Below are 6000 nucleotides of genomic sequence, written 5' to 3'. Positions count from 1 at the left end.
GGGGGGGGTGGGGACGACAGAGGGCACCTCCCTGAAATGAGAAGGGCACCTCCCTGAAATTGCTTTTTTCAGGTCGGGATCCCTGCGGACCCTCACCTTTCATTCATCCTCCTCATCCATTATTTGATGGAAGTGGTGGAGAAGGTTTCCCAGGTCTGTACACCGGCAGCAGCCTTGGGGCGGTTCCCGCTCTCCCTCTTGAATTATTCAATAAAATAAACCAAAAAAAATAAATATTCTGCTGTCATTCTATCATTTGCTTGATTTTTATATCACCAATCTAGTTATTCACAGTAACGTCAGATTAAATAGAAGAGCAAATAAAATGCTATCACATTTATTGCTGTTGTGCTTTTCCTGCACTTTGGACATTAGCACTTCGGTGTTATTATCATGATACAAATAAAATCCCCCTACAAAAACTACACGAGACATTCCTTGAGTTACCTTTATTTTGTACAATACACATTTTATGAAAGTGCAACTGAAGCCAAAAGTTTTTTTCGTTTTGGATGGTGTGGTGAGGGATTGAAACACCTGTCAGGTTTTCATTGCTGTCTGTGTCCCCATTAGGGAGATTGAGCCTCTCTATTTGTCCTGGTGACCGTTATCACTGAGAGTGAATGAAAATCACACATTTTGGGTTGTCACTAGAATAAATGGGAAATCTTCCAATGGGGACATTAGTTCTGGTGACACTGCTGACCATCTGGGATTTCCTTCCTGTTGTGGCTATCAAATAGGAAGTGGAGGGAAATGTCACCAATGGGATACAGAGGGCTAAAACAAGATGACAGGGGTTGTAACCCTCCCTTACTCTATCTAAAACGAAGAAAAAAAAAGTTTTGGCTTCTGCTCCACTTTGTGATTTTGTTCAATGTGTTCCTGTACAGAACCTGACACAAGCTAAATACCACATATGTTTATTTACCTCCTACAGTGCCCAAGTGCTGAGTTTGATTTTAACTCCCGAAGTCAGTATTTGCATAATAGGATGCTCCAGCATTGTTACTTGTGTATACAGGATTAGAATTGGCTTCCTTGTCATGTGTAGTGGAAGGGAAGGCAAACAATGTTCAAAGAAGGAGAGAATAGAATTTTAAAAAGAACTCCGGGGAAATGTATTAATAACCCTTGGAATGGGGCTACCCCTGCACTGCAAGGGTTAACTGCTCGTTTTGATCTAGGGAGGAAAATAACACAGCTATACTCACCTGATCCTCTGAGCCAGCTTGCTCTTGTTCTCCATCAGGTCCTCTTCTAGTGATTGACAGCAACAGAGGGCGGGTGTAATAGCCAGCTTGCTATTGGATACTGCAAATTGAAATAGCCAATAGCAATCTAGCTATTCATTCCTATGCTGTTTTTTTTTTTTTACGGCAGCAGTTGTCAGAATACTAAAAAAACAGCAGATAGCAAAGAAGCTATTGCTTCCCGTGCTATCTGCCATCATTTCAGGGGGGTGCTATCCCCCGCGCGCGGATTGGGGGCAGAGGTACCTCCCTGAAATGAGAAGGGCACCATTTTGCAGGCACTTCCATTGAAGTCTATTCTGGTAATACTGGCATTTTGCTACAAACAACAGAATGCTCAGAACAGGGGAGAACAATAGGATTCGTCCTGTTGAGCATTGTAGCCCTTTTGAGCTACAAAATGCTCAGGTGTGAATTGGGCCTACAAGACACAAATACATGCAGCTCTGTAATCATTAAGATATCATTACATTTATTTTTTTAAAGCAAACAGTGTAAATGCCTGAATGTGACCTGGTATCAGCCTTTTGCAGTCCTTGTACAGAAGGGTTGGAGTGTGAGAGGAGGAAGCAGCAAAAGGAGCCAATCAGTTAATGTGCTGACAAGAAGCATGCTGATAGGAAGAGAAAGCATAGTGACAGTGAGATGAGCTATTCATTTTGCTGCTTCTTCTTTCACTGTCCAGTCACAGGCTGGTTACGCATATCCAATAAGTGCAGCATAATTCCCCAACATCTCTGATGGTCCAAATGAAAGGAAGGATTGATTGTCTAATATTATCTGCTGCCTGACATCACCTGATCCCTGCAAATTAAATTATTAAGGAACTCAACCACTTGGGCCCGGGGCACAGGGGGGCCCGGCCAGGACATCCCTGATGCCGTGCGGGCCACCTGGGTTGCTATGGCATCTCATGCTGGTGGCTGTCACTGACAGCGATCTGTGCAGCGGTGCGTTCCTCTCCACAGCCGCTGTTGAGTCAGTGAGAGTCAGCAGGGGCGGTTGAGGAGGTTGGGGCCCGGGGTCGGCAACAGAGGAAGAGGTGGGGCCAGTGACGGAGAAGGAGGCGAGCCCGGCGACGGAGGAGGCGGGGCCCATCAGCGACTGTGGAGGAAGAGGAGGTGGACAGGTTCTGCAGGGTCACCCTCAAGTGGGCTCTGCAAGAGGTGTAACTAAAATCACAGGGCCCTATACAAAATTTTGCTATGGGGCCCTGTGATTTCTAGTTACGCCCCTGGATTTTGACATTGACATGCAAAAGAGAAATAGGACACAAATTGTCCAAAAACTGTGTGCTTTTTTTTCCAGCTTCAGAAGCATAACTATATTGGCTTTCAGCATATTAGGGGTAAGATGGCTGCTTTATAAATCCCAACAAATAAAAATGTCAGGACAGAATGAAAAGCCCCAAAATGATGTCTTTTGGAAAGTAAACACTCCAAGGTGACATGCTGAATTCCAGGCATGAAAACTTTCATTTAAATATAGTCCTCAATATCCGGAAAGGATACAAATTCATTTTGTGTGCAACAAATGGCTATTAAAACACAGTTATTACCTTTTAAAAGTAGCATTGTGCTGTACATAGCCTTGTACTGTGGGAGGGACCCAGCAGGCCCCACCCACTTCAGGCTCCCTGCAGGAAACTATAGGAGGGGGTGGATACAAGACCAGTCACCGTGCACAGAGAGAGCAGCAGTGACCGGTATTACAGGAGGTTTCACACTGGATTACCACTTAGATCTTGAAGAAATACACAAAGCACACCAAGATTCAGAAACGAATAGACATGACTATTGTATTTCAGACATCCCAACCTGCAAAACCTTATTTCAGGGAGGTTCCCATCTCATTTCAGGGAGGTGCCCTTTACAGCGACCGTCGTCAGACTATAAAAGAAATAATAATGATAAGAATAATTAGGGTTAACAGCACTCTCTCAACCCTGCAGCAGTGCCTGTACCTGCTCTCAATAGTAATCTATGTCCGCCCTCTCTGTGCAGCAAGTAGCTTCTTCCTTCTGAGGCTACTCTAGAGATCACATGACCTTCATCCAGGAGGCAAGCCTCACTCTGAAACCTTACCCACTGATATCTTATCGGGAAGGTCTACTCAGAGTAAACCTTTCAGGGAGAAAATGCCTCTCTCGCGGAGGTCAGGGAGCCGCTATCTAATAGAGGGACACTCCCTGAACATCAGGGAGACTTGAGATCCCTGGTATTTAGACAATATTTGTTTATCTGACAGTTTCGCTTTAGAGGACAACATTTGGTTGCGATATTGCAGTTCTGAAAATCATCCACATTTACAGTGGAGTGCACAGAGAAATCCTCCAAATACTGGAGTGCCAGGGACAGGTAGTAGATCTGGATTCTTACAACCTAGTAGGTAGGCTATTGGGGCATAATAAAATAAAGCGGCTTCCTGTCCTGAGCTTGCACCAGCACCGCCCGCCCCCACGGTGGCGATGTAGACTAGGTAAACTCTCAGGACTGCGCCTCCTAAATGACGTAATCCTGTGTTTAAACCACAGAGAAAGAGTATCACCAATTCGTGATCAAATCATTTCTCACAGCTTGTCTTTAATAAGTAAACCGCCTGCCACTCTCCTGAAGGCTAAACTATATAAAATACAGAACGTGGTATTCACAAAAATGGCTCCTGGAACAGGGACAAGTCCGTATGCAGGCGAGAGGATATGACGTCATGCAGACAGGAAACGCAGAGTTTTGTTGTCATTGGAGGTCACCACGCATGCGTGTGAGAATCAGCTGAAGGCTCCGTTCGGCGGTTGTCTTACTGGTGGGTTATTCCAGCTCTAAGGTGTGTTGTCATTCGATTTATGGGGTGCGTAATGGATGGTGGCACAGCGGACAGGGAGCTCCACTTTTATTTACAGTGACTGCGTAGAGAATGTGAGGCTTCCTCTGTCACCCTCTCCTGTCTCTGTGCAACTTTCCTCCTATAAGGTAGTAGCAGGCATGCTGTGTGGGGATTTGACATCATACCGGCCTGATGTGCCTGGCCTTCAGTGTCAGCCTCAGGTTTTTAAAGATTCTGTCCTTATAAATGTCTGGCTTGAAAGTGACCCTGGAGGCTCCTTTTTTAAAGTCCCCTCTTAATCCAACATAAGTTACTCTACCCATCACAAGTCCATTAATCTTTCAAAAACATTCATATACCTTTCTCTGACCTTTTTAAATATCCTCTCAGCATGTCCCTGAACAGGGCTCATTTGCCTTCACTTCCTGTCTGTGTGAAAGCAGCATACATATCTTTCAGTCACATGCACCACTCTGATGAAACAAATACCATCTGTCATTGATGTGCGTGGGCTCGGTGTGAACCCAGTTCCCCTGAAGTCCACACAGAACTGTCTGACACCCCTTCCTCCCGGACCAATCAGTTGCAGCAGGGGCATCATTCTTCACCCTGCGGCTACGCACCACAAAAGGGTGGGGAATGATGCTTCTGCAGCTGATTTGGCCCGGTTGTTGGTTGTGTGTTTATAAACACCAGTGTTTTAGCTATGGTATTTATAGCAGGGTTTCCTCTGTTATTTACAAGTCCCAGGGGAGCGTGTGTTGTGATGTCAATAAGCTCCACATGCACTGTATTTGTAAACTTGTTTTAGTTTTATTGTTCTAGTTGTTGCATTTAATTAAACAAGGATATACATCCCATGCAATACTTGTTTTACAGGTGCTACATATGATTCGCTAGCCATTTGCTTAGTTCGGTGTAGCAATCTTTGTGACGCTTTAAGTGCATCTAAACTCAGGAGTTACATCTTAAAGGAGAACTTTGGGGTCAGGGCTTTTCCCCATAGTTCTCCTAAGGGTAGCGAGAGGACACAAACTAGCGTCATCCCGTCACCCAAAGCTCAGTATACCACGAGCTACAACTCGCGGTATACTGAGACGCCGCAGCCGGGACAGATCCTGACATTACTGATTAGATCCACCCAGCTGCGTGAGTGACAGCTGGCTCTGCCTATATAGAGGCAGAGCCAGCTGTACCCACCCCCTCCCCTGTGAGTTCCCGCAGTCAGTGCTGGAGGAACGGGGAGGGGGGAATCCCTGCAGGGAGCCGTGAGTGACAGTCACGACTCTCTGCAGGGACAGGATCGAGAAGTGAGCGACGGTTTGTCAGCTGTCTGCTGAGTTAACAAACTGCCACTGAACGATGTGCTGCAAGTCAGCGCTCAGCACTGCTAACTTAGCACTCACAGCTGAAGTGGATGCAGAGCGTTGAGTGTGATGGAGAAGGTGGGGACAGAGCACCAGTGGCCATTTTAACTGTGGGCACACCTGCAAGTGCTGGAGAAAGGTGCCAAAACCCTGATGGAGGAGATCAATTCAGTGTGGGAACCTATCATTTAATGTTTTGATGGACGGACACACCTACTATTTGTTGGAAAATGTTATTTATTAGGGTTGCACCGAAATGAAAATTTTAAAAACGAAATGAAAAAAAATGTCAGGCCGAAAACCAAAAATGTTTTTTTCCTAACTTTTTCAAAATTGTTTTATTTTTAATAAACTTTAAAAAATTTAAATTTTGTTTTTATTTATTTTTATTCAATATTTGTATTTTTTACTTTACTGTTGGGGCCTCTGGGGAAATATTGGGGGTCTAAACAGATTTCTATTTTAAAATAGAAAAAGAGATTTAGAACACAGAGTTCTCAATCTTTTTTTCTGCAGCCCCTGTTATAAATCTACAGGAATCCTCTGAGTGTTCCTGT

The 6000-nt window shown here is 44.8% G+C and overlaps 1 protein-coding gene across 2 annotated transcripts in view; it reads left to right on the top strand.

Annotated features, from left to right (window-relative positions):
* Positions 1-3991: 3991 nt before the first annotated feature.
* Positions 3992-6000, top strand: part of CNOT10 (CCR4-NOT transcription complex subunit 10) — a 78385-nt gene continuing 76376 nt past the window's right edge. For both annotated transcript variants that reach the window (XM_018566963.1, XM_018566962.1), the window contains exon 1: positions 3992-4055. The gene's annotated coding sequence lies outside the window, so the exon portion shown is untranslated. The remainder of the gene's footprint in view (positions 4056-6000) is intronic.

This window comes from Nanorana parkeri, unplaced genomic scaffold (genome assembly GCF_000935625.1).
Source record: "Nanorana parkeri isolate BGI_ZX_2015 unplaced genomic scaffold, ASM93562v1 scaffold993, whole genome shotgun sequence".
NCBI classification, from domain to species: Eukaryota; Metazoa; Chordata; class Amphibia; order Anura; family Dicroglossidae; genus Nanorana; species Nanorana parkeri.
The sequence above is the reverse complement of the archived record's forward strand: the minus strand, read 5'-3'. Positions and strand labels throughout refer to the sequence as shown.